The 15,900-nt window shown below is 41.7% G+C and overlaps 1 pseudogene; it reads left to right on the forward strand.

Annotated features, from left to right (window-relative positions):
- Positions 1-15,379: 15,379 nt before the first annotated feature.
- Positions 15,380-15,497, forward strand: LOC124722637 (annotated as a pseudogene).
- The last annotated feature ends 403 nt before the right edge of the window (positions 15,498-15,900 follow it).

The following is a 15,900-nucleotide window of genomic DNA, read 5'->3' on the forward strand; positions in this document are numbered from 1 at the left end:
TTGGAAGAGCAGTTGAACGGAATGGATGGTGTCTTGAAGGGAGGATATAAGATGAACATCAACAAAAGCAAAACGAGGATAATGGAATGTAGTCGAGTTAAGTCGGGTGATGCTGAGGGTATTAGATTAGGAAATGAGACACTTAAAGTAGTAAAGGAGTTTTGCTATTTGGGGAGCAAAATAATTGATGATGGACGAAGTAGAGAGGATATAAAATGTAGACTGGCAATGGCAAGGAAAGCGTTTCTGAAGAAGAGAAATTTGTTAACATCGAGTATAGATTTAAGTGTCAGGAAGTTATTTCTGAAAGTATTTGTATGGAGTGTAGCCATGTATGGAAGTGAAACATGGACGGTAAATAGTTTGGACAAGAAGAGAATAGAAGATTTTGAAATGTGGTGCTACAGAAGAATGCTGAAGATTAGATGGGTAGATCACATAACTAATGAGGAAGTATTGAATAGGATTGGGGAGAAGAGAAGTTTGTGGCACAACTTGACCAGAAGAAGGGATCGGTTGGTAGGACATGTTCTGAGGCATCAAGGGATCACCAATTTAGTATTGGAGGGCAGCGTGGAGGGTAAAAATCATAGGGGGAGACCAAGAGATGAATACACTAAGCAGATTCAGAAGGATGTAGGTTGCAGTAGTTACTGGGAGATGAAGAAGCTTGCACAGGATAGAGTAGCATGGAGAGCTGCATCAAACCAGTCTCAGGACTGAAGACCACAACAACAACAACCTCTACCGTCACGAAAGCAAGCTTTTGATCTTTGATTTTCTTATTCTTTTCGGTTCAGGAGATTTCTCAGTGACCCAGTCCTCACTCAGCCACTTTATCACAGGATGGAACTAAAAAACAGAGTATTCATCAACGATTGAACCATTCGTAGTCATTGGCAATGCTCCCAAGAGGATTAACATACACGTTTTTTCGATTGTGTTTCGGCTCGGTTGTGAGAATTTTCGGCACCATTTTGATACAAACCTTTCGCATGTGCAAATATTCGGTCATAGTGTGATGTACAGTGAAAGTGTTTAACAAATCTCTCATCAACTTATTGTTAAACGTTAGTCTGATCTCGCAAGAGCTCGCACAATTTCGACGTTTTCGAACGTTTTTGAAGTTGTAGGTCTCCTTGACTGAGGCTCAGTTTCAGCGAGTTCTCGGACTTACAAAAATGGTTCGTGCCAGAGAAAAACTTGTGCTCTTGATGAAGAATGTTCCCCACAGGCCTGTTTCAACTTTTCAAAGATCACACTCGTGGATTCCCCACGTTTAACACAAATCTTGATTGCATAATTTTGCTCTAAATTCCGCTGTTCCATTTTCGTAATACACAAGAAAACACAGCTTCAGTGATGGCGCTTTCAAAAAGCACGTGGTGGCTGTACGGAGCTGAAACTCGGACTGACCATCTGGAGGGGTGAACACATCCCTCTACACAAATTTTTTCGAATTTTGGACAGGTCGACATTATCTCAGCTGTTTTTCTGAAAAAAATCATATAATTTTATACATAATATGTTATATTCCAAGCTAAAATTTATGAAAATGAATTCCTTTATTTTTGTTACACTCGATATGTACTAATTCTGAATGTACAGTTAAATTGTTTTTTTTTCAGAAACATTTGAAATTACTAAATAACTGGCACACTAAAAATTTCTATTATTAATTACGAAATCTAGTACTGTTTATTATGTTTATTTCTGGATTCATTTATAAAATAATAATCTAAACTAATAGAAATTCAGTTGTTAAGAAAAATTGTAAACCCTTTGGAATATTGTTACTAGCGCAGAGTGAAGAAGCAGTAAGCACGCCTCTGATATGATCAGCCGGCCGCTGTGGCCAAGCGGTTCTAGGCGCTTCAGCCCGGAACCGCGCTGCTCCTACGGCCGCAGGTTCGAATCCTGCCTCGGGCATGGATGTGTCTGATGTCCTTAGGTTAGTTAGGTTTAAGTAGTTCTAAGTCTAGGGGACTGATGACCTCAGATGTTAAGTCCCATAGTGATTACAGCCATTTGAACCATTCTGATATGATCGGAAGTATTTTTGTATTTTGGACGAACAATGTAATTTAGGCTTTGTTAATGGGAAAATTGAAATTACAGTGCAATATAGTAAAATGTGAGACAATAAATTATCGTGAAAACAAAAATTCTGCAAAGATTCTTCTAAATTATTTAGATCAATTGAACCTTGAGAACCTAAAATGTGAGAATTTCAGCTTCAAGAATCAGACCCCTAACTGGAGCCAACAGTGTGAGAATATTCAAGTAAAAAGTTTATTATAAATCTCACTCCTCTAGAATCTTCTGAAAAGACTTCACTATCGTGGACAGTAGCAACAATAAGAAAGGGTGGGGTAGATTACACTGCATATCTCTACAATTTCCTAACACTGCGACGTCTTGCATACCACAGCATCATCCACGAAAAGCTTCATGGAACTTCCCACATTATGTACTTGGTCATTTGTATGTATTATGAAAAGTAATTGTACTATAACACTCCTTTCAGTTCCTGTAATTGTAGCAATAACAAAAAGAATATACTGTAATAGGTATTCCTTAAGATCTTAAGGATCCTTTCAGATGTGAAAGATCACATTACAGGACCTTGGTAAAAGTTCTCTTGTAAGGCACTGACATTTAATGTCAAATAACAGCTCATTTTAAGAACAAGAAGTGGTAAGAAATGGTTGGTAAACAGCAGGCGTCGGAAGGCGCAACGGTACCGACTGACTGCCGTGTCATCGTAAGCCTATAGGCATCTCTGGACGCGGATATAGAGGTTCATGTGTTGCGCACACCACTCTCCCGGCTGTTGTCAGCCTTCGTGACTGGAGCCGCTATTTCTCAATCAGTTAGCTCCTCAATTGGCTTCACAAGGGCTGAGTGTACCCCACTTGCCAACAGCACTCGGTAGATCCGGACAGACACCCATCCAAGTGCTAGCCAAATCAGACAGCGCGTAAATTAGAACCAGTAATACCATTGCGGCAAGGCGGCTGGCAGCAGTTGACATGGCCTACTGCAAAATGTAGTTACTCAATACCGTGAAGTTTTGTACACTACACATCGAACCAAATAAATTTATAATTGCAGATAGAACGAAAAGAAAATACCTTGTACAGAACGTAGTTCCTGTGTTGTTTAACGAACTGACCAAATAAGCCACCACATTTGCAGCTGAGAATCGTTAGAGCTGTACCTTTTTTAGATTGAAGTCAGCTGATAGGTATTCCTGCTTAAGGGAACTCTCTCTAACAAAGAAACCACTTTCTACAAAGCTTGGGTATCCGATTAATGAGGGAATTAGTATATTTCATCAAAATATACAAGGTATTAGAGATAAAGTTAGTGAACTGCTTATAGATGTTGACTCTGAAATTATTGGTATATCTGAACACTTCTTAAATAAGGAGATAATTCAGAGGCTTCCTTTACCAGGATACAGGTTGGCTGGCAGCTTTTCTAGGAGCTCTTTGTGGTGTGGGGGAGTAGCCATGTATGTGAAAAACGGTATCCCATTTGAGTCAATTGATGTTTCAAAGTACTGCACTGAAAAGGTGTTTGAATGTTGTGCAGGTGTGGTTAAATTTAGTGGAGCTAAACTTCTTACTGATGTTATTTATAGATCCCCAGACTCCGATTTCACAACATTTTTGCTAAAGCTAGAGGAGGTTCTTGGTTCACTTTATAGGAAATACAAAAAGTTAGTTATATGTGGTGACTTCAATATTAATTGTATAAGTGATTGTGCAAGGAAAAGGATGCTGGTAGACCTCCTTAATTCAAATAATCTTATGCAAACCGTATTCTTTCCAACGAGAGTGCAAGGGAACAGTAGAACAACCATAGATAATATTTTTGTTCATTCGTCATTATTAGAAGGGCATTCTGTTAGCAAAAAGGTGAATGGCCTTTCAGAACATGATGCACAAATTTTAAGTCTAAAAGATTTTTGTGCTGCAACACATATTAAATATAGTTACCAACTTTTTAGGAAAGCTGATCCAGTTGCTGTACAGACTTTTGTAAACCTTATCAAGGAACAAGAGTGGCAAGATGTTTATAGTGCTGATACAGTAGACGATAAATATAATGCTTTCCTCAAGACTTCTCTCGTGCTCTTTGAAAGTTGCTTTCCGTTAGAACGTTCAAAACAGGATACTAGCACAAACAGGCAGCCTGGGTGGCTGACTAAAGGGATAAGAATATCTTGTAGAACAAAGTGGCAATTATATCAAAACGTTAGAAACAGTCAAAATCTAAATGCAGCAGCCCATTACAAACAGTATTGTAAGGTGCTTAAAAAAGTTATTAGGAAGGCAAAAAGTATGTGGTATGCAGACAGAATAGCTAAGTCTCAGGATAAAATTAAAACCATATGGTCAGTCGTAAAGGAAGTGGCTGGTCTGCAGAGACAGGTCGAGAATATAGAATCAGTGCGTAGTGGGGATGTCCGTGTTACTGATAAGTCGCATATATGTACAGTACTTAATAATCACTTTCTGAATATAGCAGGTGAACTAAATAGAAACCTAGTCCCAACAGCGAATCATATAGCGCTCTTAGCAAAAAGTGTTCCGAGACTGTTACCTGAAATGCTCCTCCATGATACTGACAAGAGGGAGACTGAGTTAGTAATTAAATCTCTAAAGCCCAAGAACTCTCATGGATATGACGGGGTATCTAGCAGAATACTGAAGTATTGTTCCACGTATGTTAGCTCAGTACTTAGCCATATCTGTAACTTTTCCTTTAGGAGTGGTCGGTTTCCTGACCGATTAAAGTACTCGGTAGTGAAGCCACTTTATAAAAAGGGAGACAGGGATAATGTTGACAATTATAGACCTATTTCTATGCCATCGGTGTTTGCTAAAGTTATCGAGAGGGTTGTATATACAAGGTTACTGCAGCATTTAAATTCACATAATTTGCTGTCAAATGTACAGTTTGGTTTTAGAAATGGCTTAACAACAGAAAATGCTATAGTCTCTTTTCTCTGTGAGGTTTTGGACGGATTAAATAAAAGGTTGCGAACGTTAGGTGTTTTCTTTGATTTAACGAAGGCTTTTGACTGTGTTGACCACAAAATATTACTGCAGAAGTTGGAACATTATGGAGTAGGGGGAGTAGCTTACAATTGGTTCGCCTCCTACTTTAAGAACAGAAAGCAGAAGGTAATCCTCCGCAATATTGAGAGTGGTAATGATGTTCAGTCCCAATGGGGCACTGTTAAATGGGGCGTTCCCCAAGGGTCGGTGCTGGGGCCACTGCTGTTTCTTATTTATGTAAATGATATGCCTTCTAGTATTACAGGTGATTCAAAAATATTTCTGTTTGCTGATGACACCACCTTGGTAGTGAAGGATCTTGTGTGTAATATTGAAACATTATCAAATAATGTAGTTCATGATATAAGTTCGTGGCTTGTGGAAAATAATTTGATGCTAAATCACAGTAAGACTCAGTTTTTACAGTTTCTAACCCACAATTCAACAAGAACTGACATTTTAATCAGACAGAATGGGCATGTTATAAGCGAGACGGAACAGTTCAAGTTCCTAGGCGTACGGATAGATAGTAAGCTGTTGTGGAAAGCCCATGTTCAGGATCTTGTTCAGAAACTAAATGCCGCTTTATTTACCATTAGAACAGTATCTGAAATAAGTGACATTTCAACACGAAAAGTAGTATACTTCGCATATTTTCATACGCTTATGTCGTATGGTATTATTTTTTGGGGTAATTCTTCTGATTCAAAAAGGGTATTTTTGGCTCAAAAACGCGCTGTTCGAGCTATGTATGGTGTAAGTTCGAAAACCTCTTGTCGACCCCTATTCAATAGTCTGGGAATTTTGACATTGCCCTCACAGTATGTATTTTCTTTAATGTCGTTTGTTGTTAGCAATATTAGCTTATTCCCAAGAGTTAGCAGCTTTCACTCAGTTAATACTAGGCAGAAATCAAATCTGCATGTGGAATGCACTTCCTTGACTCTTGTGCAGAAAGGAGTGCAGTATTCTGCTGCATCCATTTTCAATAAGCTACCACAAGAATTCAAAAATCTTAGCAGTAGCCCAAACACTTTTAAGTCTAAACTGAAGAATTTCCTCATGGCTCACTCCTTCTAATCTGTCGAGGAGCTCCTGGAAGAGCTAAAAAATTAAGCAAATTTCAGTGTTACATTCTTGATTTTCTTTATTTAAACTAACGACTTGTCGCCTGAATATGTTTCTTATATTTCATTTTATCTGTTTCTACAATCGTGTTATAATTTCATGTATTGACTCGTTCCATGACCATGGAGACTTTTCCTAAATGTGGTCCCACGGAACAATAAATAAATAAATAAATGTCAAAAGCAATACAGTTGTTTCTCGACACGGAAGGAGCAAACTCCGCTATCGTTACGTGTCAGCCAGAAATATCAGAGCCAAAAATGTCACATTTTAAACATACATGTCACACGAAGAGGAGGTAGTTACTTTAAAAATTATTCGTGTGTTGAAAAGTCGAATGAAGCGTAAGAATGCGCAAATAATTAGACTGTCAACGAGACAGTTGCGTTTCAAGGAAAGTGACTATCGTAGTAAGTACAGATAGCAACAGTAATATATGTTTCTTATCTATGAAGTATTACGTCTATGTTACTTCCTTTCTCTGGGGTAGGCTGCAGTTGCTATTTCGAAAGCCTTTCTGTGAAGACAGAGCAAGTCATTTCCATAATGATTTACAGCTCTGTTTACTTTTACTGTCCGGTCATTCACGTCTCTTGATAGTTTAATAACATTCGGGTAGCAAAAATATAACCATTTTATAAACTGAAAAGAAAAATTCATTACGAACAAACATTGATTTTACGGCACTTACGTTGAGAGATGGAAGCTTTCTTCCCACTAGGGGTTCTGGTGTCGCTCCAGCTGTCAAACGGCAGTAACATACACAGCACTGAGTGTCGCAACTGTATGTGTTTGTGGTTCTACTGTAAGAAACAGAGATGTCAGTGGCGTCGCTCATTCTCTGGTGTGGATGAAGGTGCTACTTTTGTCGAGTCCATGGATATCAGTAAGAATAGCAAAAGAACCCGCCCGATTAGCCGAGCGGTCTAACGCACAGCTTTCTGGATTGGGAAGGAGCGCCAGGTCACCGGCACGAATCCGCCCGGCGGACGTGTCGAAGTCCAGTGAGTAGGCCAGTCTGTGGATGGTTTTTAGGCGGTTTTCCATCTGCCTCGGCGAATGCTGGCTGGTTCCCCTTATTCCAACTCAGCTACAGTATGTCGGCGATTGCTGCGCAAACAAGTTCTCCACGTACGCATACACCACCATTACTCTACCATGCAAACATAGGGGTTACACTCGTCTGGTGTGAGACGTTCCCTGCGAGCGTCCACCGGGGACCGAACAGCACAATAACCCTGGGTTCGGTGTGGGGCGGCGGAGCGGTGCAGCGGACTGCGGTAGTCGTCGTGGGGTTGTGGACCACTGCGGCTGCGGCGGGGACGGAGCCTCTCCGTCGTTTCTAGGTACCCGGTTAACAACAATACAATACAAGAGTAGTATAGGAAGGTGGAGGATGAAGGGTATTACTTGTGGAACGCTTCGTCTGTCAGTGTGGAGGAGGGGAGAAAGTGGGCGTGATGGGGAGTTTGTCAACTGATCAACAGGCGGAGGCTGGAATAAAGAAGAGCGACTGGAGACTATGTTGGTATCCGAAAGGGAACAGCCCAAGACTGTAGAGGGCTTGGGAGACAATTGGTTTTATGTCTTCACATTTGTGGGATGGAAGGTAGTACAAAAATGTTCAAGATAATACAGATATAGAAGTCGCTTGGGAATGAAATAAATAGGAAGTTCAGGAAAGCTAAGGTGAAATAGCTTCTTGAAAAATGTGAAGAAATCGAAAAAGAAATGAATGTCGGAAAGCGTATAGAAAAGTCAAAATAACCTTCGCTGAACTGAAAAACATGGGCGGTAACATGGGAATTTCACCGTCAAATGCAGAGAAGAGATCAGATAGGTGGAAAGAGTACATTTAAGGCCTCTATGAAGTGGACGACTTGTCTGATGTCGTGATACAAGAGGAAATAGGTAAGTCGATAGGAAAAATGCAGGAGATCCAGCATAAGAATCAGGGCTAAAAAGAGCTTTAGACGACTTAAGATCAAATAAAGCAGATGGGATAGATAACAGTCGGCCGGAATTTCTAAAACAATTGGGGGAAATGGCAACAAATCGGCTATTCACGTTGGTCTGTAGAACCTATGAGACTGACGATATACCATCAGACTTTCGGAAAAATATCATCCACACAGTTCCAAAATTCGCAAGAGCCGATATGTGCGAGAATTATCACACATGTGGAAAGTAGGAGACGAGGTACTGGCGGAAGTAAGAATGTGAGGACGGGGCGTGAGTCGTGCTTGGGTAGCTCAGATGGAGCCGGCACGAAAGCTCAGCGTGTTCGGTCAGAGGGTCAGCTGCCCTCTGTAATAAAAAAAATGAGTTAATCGATCAACAACGAACATAAACGGATGCCTTACGACGTCCGTCCCGAGTAGATCGAATGAACAAAAGAGAACAAAATGAGACAAAAAAAAGCAATACATGATGGTAGAGCACTTTCCCGGAAAGGCAAAGGTCCCGAGTTCGAGTCTCGGTCCGGCACACAGTTTTAATCTGGCAGGAAGTTTCATCACACGATCAGCTTAACAGCTCACGCATCCAAGTTGCTGGCAAGAGTAATATACAGAAGACTGGGAAAGAAGACTGAGAATCTGACAGATGACGAACAGTTTAGCTTTAGGAAAGGTAAAGACACCAGGAAGGCACTTCTGAGGTTGCGACTGATAATAAGAATGAAGAAAAATCAAGACATGGTCACAGGATTTTTCGATTTGGAGAAAGCGTTCGACAATGCAAAATGGTGCAAGATGTTCGAAATTCCGAGGAAAAATAGGGGTAAGCTATAGGCAAAGATGTTCAGTCGATCATGTTCTTGACAATTTGCCACGATGTAAAATGTTTCACTAGGATTAAAAATGACATACATTGTCTCTGTGAGAATATTATGGTCATTTACATAACTATTTTTTTATTATTTATCTACGACTAAATTTAATAGACGTAATCCAAGCACATAGTATCCATTCAGAAATTCATCTGTGGTGGAGAGGGAGGGGGTAGAAATGAATTCAATTCTTTTTTAAACTTTCGCTATCTGCCACCGCCATTAATTTATAATGGAGATGGTCAAATATTTTTATGGCTACGTACTGTGCGTCTCGATGGGCAGGAGTGAGGCTAAATTGTGGATATTGGAGACTAGGGTTGATCCTACTGTTATATTTATGAATACAACTATTACTTTCAAATTGTGCCTTATTCTTCACAACAAACTTCATAAGAGATTTTTTTTGTCTGTGGAATTGCACCATAGAAGTATTCCTTATGACATCAACAAATAGTAGAATGTAGAGTATATCAACTGTCTAACGCTTTCATCACCAAAATAATCAATTACGCATAGAACGAATGTTGAACTGAAGTGTTTGAGAAGATCTATGATATGTGATTTCTAATTCAAAGTCTATCCAATACGCACACCCAGGAATTTTGAATAATCAGTTCCTTGTATTTCCTTTCCCAAACCTATGACTGTATATAATGTCTTTCTTCGACTTGCAATCAGTTACACTTTTAACTATTTCATTTATTGTTCATTCTAATATTGCAGCTCTGTTAGGCTAAATTATGATGCTTGCATCATCAGCAAAGAGCGATATTTTGCTTTATCAGTGGGAGGATATCAATGATAAAATTCACTGATGACATTGCTATACTCACTGAAAATGAGGAAGAATTACAGGACGTGATGATTGAAATGAAAATCTAATGAGTAGAGAATATGGGCTGAGAGTAAATCGAAGAAAGACGAAGGTAATGAGAAGTGACAGAAATGAGAACAGCGAAAAACTCAACAATAGGGTTCGTGATCACGAATTATATGAAGTTAAGGAATTCTGCTACATAGGCAGCAAAGTAACCCATGACGGACAATGCAGGAGGACATACAAGAGCAGACTGGCAGAGGGCATTCCTGACCGAGAGAAGTTACTAATATCAAACATAGACCTTAATTTGAGGAAGAAATTTCTGAGAATATACGTTTGGGGCAGAGAATTGTATGACAGTGACACATGGACTGTGGGGAGACAGGAACAAAATACTCGTAGAATAGAAGCATTTGAGATGTGGTGCTGTAGAAAATGTTGAAAACTAGGTGGGCCGATAAAGTAAGGGATGAGGACGTTTTCTGCAGAATCGACGAGGAAAGTAATATATTGAAATCAGTGACAAGAAGACGGAAGAGAATGACAGGACATCTGTTAAGACATCAGGGAATGAATACCATGGTACTAGAGGGAGCTGTAGAGGGTAAAAAGTGTAGAGGAAGACAGAGATTGAATACATCCGGCAAATAATTGAAGACATAGGTCGTAATTGTTACTATGAGACAAAAAGGTTGGCACAGGAGAGGAATTCGTGATGGGCCACATCAAACCAGACAGAAGACTAATGACTAAAACAAAAAAAAAATCAGTGATAGATGGACGTCATTTATACACAACAAGAACAAGAGTAATCCGAGAATTGAACCCTGTGGGACACCAGTAGAAATCTGTCCCTACTCAGAAGGAAATTCATCGTGAATGCAGCATGAGCTACTTATCATGATATTTTGCTGCCTATCAGTTAAATATTAACTTACTTATAATACTTCAAAAGCAGTAACTTAGTAACGAAAATTTTTTCAAAATTATATTGTGATTTGCACTTTAGATGGGTTACAAATAAGTCCCAGCAGGTGAAATATTATCAATCAAATATTGAAATATTCGGACAATGAATTCCCCGTAGTAGAAGCGAGGTGGTGTACTTGCCATTACAGTGCATGTAAACTGTGGTGAAATTTTGGCGATGCAAAGGTACGAGCTACATTGTCGGAAGTAAACATTTGTGGGAAAAGCTTATGTAGGTGCAGAGGATGGCGAAATTTTTTAATTTGAATGTGTGTACTGCTAGTAGTTTTAGTAATTTTAGTCTATTGTGGGTGTTTGGTTGAATGATTATTAGATGAGTCGCTAAGTTTATCAGTCGAGGGTTAGTTCAAGGTGTGTTAGTGTGTAGGTGGATAGGTTGATTATGGATGTTTAGGTGGAAATTACCAAAACGTGTAGAGCGGTTTTCTTGGGATAATTACGTGATCTTATTAGACTGTGCTCGTTGGGATAAAAAGCCTCGTCTCCATCTGCCGCTCAGACGGCGTTGACAATCCGCGGCTGTTGGGAAGCGCCGATGTGTATGCCTCGGTGGTGCGCGCCATCCGTCTGCGAGCGGTAATGGGTGTCCCCGCGTAATGTGTCGGCACCCAGTAAAGCCAGTTAGCGGCCAAGTTTTCGCCCCCTTGACTCGGAACTGATTTACAAGGGCGACGCGACGAGACGCGACGCGCAGTGCAGTGCTGCTCTCGCGCGGCCCTTCCGCGAAACACATCTATCACTGAAACAAGTCGTTCCGCCGCGGCGCTTCGAGTAGTGGAGACGAGATTGCCGGCGTTTCTGGCACGCCCCACCTGTCTGCCTTTCCTCTCCACCTTGCGGTGCCCCGACCTGTAATATCACCACCTCAATTTGCAATTACGAAATTGCGCGATAAACTGGAAACGGGAATATGTAAAGCGGCGATGCGCCATTATATGGCGCTGGCTGCGGAGCGGTTATAAGAGGCAGGCGCCGCTAGAGCGCAGTGCCGGCGTCAGGGGCTGGAAATTGCCGGCCGGAGGGCTCTCGTTTTTGCTTGCATGCTGCGTCGTATTAATAACCCAAAGAAGTAATATCCGCGAAGAAATGAAGCGGCAACATCTGCGCTCCCGGAAGGACAAGGTCATTTATTTTCCTTGTGCAGATGCTAAGCAATTGCTCACGGCGAGCTGTACAGATCAAAAACGGTGCGGAATTTAAAAATCCTCTTAACTTCATGGCGGCAAACACAACGAACGGCCATTTTTTTAAAGTTATCCGCTGCCAGTGCGGGAGTGTCTGCTGGTTGGTCTCAGCACGTGAATCCAGGGGTTGGTTTTTTATATGAAATTGTGTCATCCGAATATGCAATGCACCGCAGATGGCTCGGATTTTAATGACAGCAGAACTACTATAATATGAATAATTTGCTTGTGTTAAAATGTTTGTAACGATGAACCGCCAGCATCTAGAGGGTTCTCAACACGGAGTGTATATGTAAGTACACTATTCTGTCAGTCCAGTGCCGTGTGTGTGTATGTGTGTGTGTGAAGACAAGTGTAAATGTGTTTAAGTTTTCGGCAGTAAATATTACCATTGTAGCAGTTCGCGACTGTTAAGTAAAAAGAAAACGGTTATTCGGAAAATTTGTTATTCGAAAAGTCTGCTTTTTGAAACTGGACATGGCTGCAAACCAGTTTTCGATTGAAAGGACTATGGAAACTGGAAACGAAGAGTGAAAACGTAGCTGAAAATTAAAAAAGAAAAGCTTTACAGTGGCCTCAAGAGCAAAACTGCATGGGTAAGGAGGTAAATCAGAAGCGGCTGGCTAGATTTGTTTCCGGTCGGTTCTAACAACATGTAAGTGTTACGGAGATGCTTTGGGAACTAAAATAGGAATCCCTTGAGGGAAGGCAACGGTCTTTTCTAGGAACACTACTGAGAAAATGTAGAGAACCGGCATTTGAAGCTGATTGCCGAACGATTCTTCTGCCGCCAACATACACTACTGGCCATTAAAATTGCTACACCACGAAGATGATTTGCTACAGACACGAAATTTAACAGACAGGAAGAAAATCCTGTGATATGCAAATGATTAGCTTTTCAGAGCATTCACACAAGGTTGGCGCCGGTGGTGACACCTACAACGTGCTGACTTGAGGAAAGTTTCCAACCAATTTCTCATCCACAAACAGCAATTGACCGGCGTTGCCGGTGAAACGTTGTGATGCCTCGTGTAAGGAGGCGAAATGCGTACCATCACGTTTCCGACTTTGATAAAGGTCGGATTGTAGCCTATCGTGATTGCGGTTTATCGTATCGCGACATTCCTGCTCGCGTTGGTCGAGATCCAGTGACTATTAGCAGAATATGGAATCGGTGGGTACAGGAGGGTAATAAGGAACGCCGTGCCGGATCCCAACGGCCTCGTATCACTAGCAGTCGAGATGACAGACATCTTATCCGCATGGCTGTAACGGATCGTGCAGCCACGTCTCGATCCCTGAGTCAATAGATGGGGACGTTTGCATGACAACAACCATCTGCACGAACAGTGCGACGACGTTTCCAGCAGCATGGACTATCAGCTCGGAGACCATGGCTGCGGTTACCCTTGACGCTGCATCACAGATAGGAGCGCCTGCGATGGTGTACTCAACGACGAACCCGGCTGCACGAATGGCAAAACGTGATTTTTTCGGATGAATTCAGGTTCTGTTTACAGCATCATGATGGTCGCATCCGTGTTTGACGACATCGTGGTGAACGCACATTGGAAGCGTGTATTCGTCATCGCCATACTGGCGTATCACCCGGCGTGATGGTATGGGGTGCCATTGGTTACACGTCTCGGTCACCTCTTGTTCGCATTGACGGCACTTTGAACAGTGGACGTTACATTTCAGATGGGTTACGACCCGTGGCTCTACCCTTCATTCGATCCCTGCAAAACCCTATATTTCGGCAGGATAACGCACGACCGCATGTTGCAGGTCCTGTACGGACCTTTTGGATACAGAAAATGTTCGACTGCTGTCCTGGTCAGCACATTTTCGAGATCTGTCACCAATTGAAAACGTCTGGTCAATGGTGGCCGAGCAAGTGGCTCGTCACAATACGCCAGCCACTACTCCTGATGAACTGTGGTATCGTGTTGAAGCTGCATGGGCAGCTGTACCTGTACACGCCATCCAAGCTCTGCTTGACTCAATGCCCAGGCGTATCAAGGCCGTTATTACGGTCAGAGGTGGTTGTTCTGGGTACTGATTTCTGAGGATCTATGCACCCAAATTGCGTGAAAATTCAATCAAATGTCAGTTCTAGTATAAAATATTTGTCCAGTGAATACACATTTATCATCTGCATTTCTTCTTGTGTAGCAGTTTTAATGGCTAGTAGTGTTCATTTCGCGTAGGGACCACGAAGATGAGATACAGGAAATTAGAACTCGTATGGAGGCATAGAGACAGTGGTTTTCCCTCGCTTTATCTGCGGGTGGAACGGGAAAGGAAATGACTCTTTGCAGCAGAGGGTAGATGTAGATGTGTGGAACAAAGGAGCAAGCAACAGGAGTTTGTGAGTGACAAGGAAACTGAATTTGACAAAATGAAAAAGTGTAACTAATTATACACCAAGGAATCGATAGCGCTACAAATTGTGTGCAGAAACGAACTGGAGAACGTTCTCCAGTATTTTCGGAAAAAACAAACAGTGAACAAATTAAAATTAACAGGTGCGAGTGCGACGGAAAGAAGAAGCTAAACTACATGCTGAGAGTCTTGAAAGACTGTTTGAGGTACGTTGGGGGACTTGATCGACGTTCTGAAAGAAGAATGTGAGACAGTGGAATATATTAAAGGTAAAATTCAAATGAAGGATCTAAAAGGCGAGGATGGAAGTGAAGGTGTAAAATCCAATGCATTTCACTCTGAAAAGGCAACTAGTACGCGCTAGCAGATGTGACATATCAAGATATTTCAAGAGGGAGTAACATGAGCCAGGAACAAGCAGAAATTCATGGACAGTGGGTAGGCATCTTCGAAGAGGCAGTTATGGCAGTTGGCAACATTGGCCAAGCGAACAGCGTAGCTGGGATAACACCGTCTAGGATATCAAATGTTCAAATGTGTGTGAGTTCTTAAGTGTCCAAACTGCAGAGGATATCGGTCCCTAGACTTTCACACTGCTTAAACTAGCTTAGACTAACCTATGCTAAGAACAACACGCACACACCCATGCCCGAGGGAGGACTCGAACCTCAGGCGGGAGGAGCCGCGCAGTCAGTGACATGGCGCCTCTAGCCGCGCGGCCACGACGCGCTGCGTCTAGGATATAAGCAGCTTTGAAACGGTGACACAATCCAGGATCGCACGTAATAAGGGGACAACCTACAGATTGACTGAATATCGGATAGTGGTTACACAGGTCATGTTGTTAATATTGGCAATTATTTTTATGAGTACGTAACTTTAAAGGAACTTGTGAATTTAAAAATTGATGACAGTAAAGGTGGGAAAGCTACAGAAATTAGAAACATAATTAGTAATTTTCTAGTTTGCCAACGGCCTTGCCGTAGTGATAACACCGGTTCCTGTCAGATCACCGAAGTTAAGCGCTGTTGGGCTGGGCTAGCACCTGGATGGATGACCGTCCAGTCTGCCGAGCGCTGTTGGCAAGCGGAGTGTTCTGCGCCTTTGTGAGGAGCTACCTGATGGAGGAGTAATGGCTCCGTTCACGAAAACTGGCAACTGCCGGGAAAACGGTGTGTGGGACACATGACCCTCCATATCCGTATCCAGTGATGCCTTTGGACGGAAGATGACACGGTGTTCGGTCGGTACCGTTGGGTCTTCGGCGCCCGTTCTGACGGAGTTTACTTTGTAGTTTATCATGGCATGACACAACTGAAATGAAAAATGTGTTTCATGTGAAAGACATTGATAGAATTTTGATTAACTTTGGTAAAACAGCCGAAAAACATAAAATTGTGTCTGTAGTCAACGTCTCAAAAGTTTACATACCTGCGTTTGCTTTTGCAGAAGACAGGCTATACAAAATGACAAACAGAATTTATATGA

The sequence above is a fragment of the Schistocerca piceifrons genome, chromosome 1, assembly GCF_021461385.2.
Source record: "Schistocerca piceifrons isolate TAMUIC-IGC-003096 chromosome 1, iqSchPice1.1, whole genome shotgun sequence".
NCBI lineage: Eukaryota > Metazoa > Arthropoda > Insecta > Orthoptera > Acrididae > Schistocerca > Schistocerca piceifrons.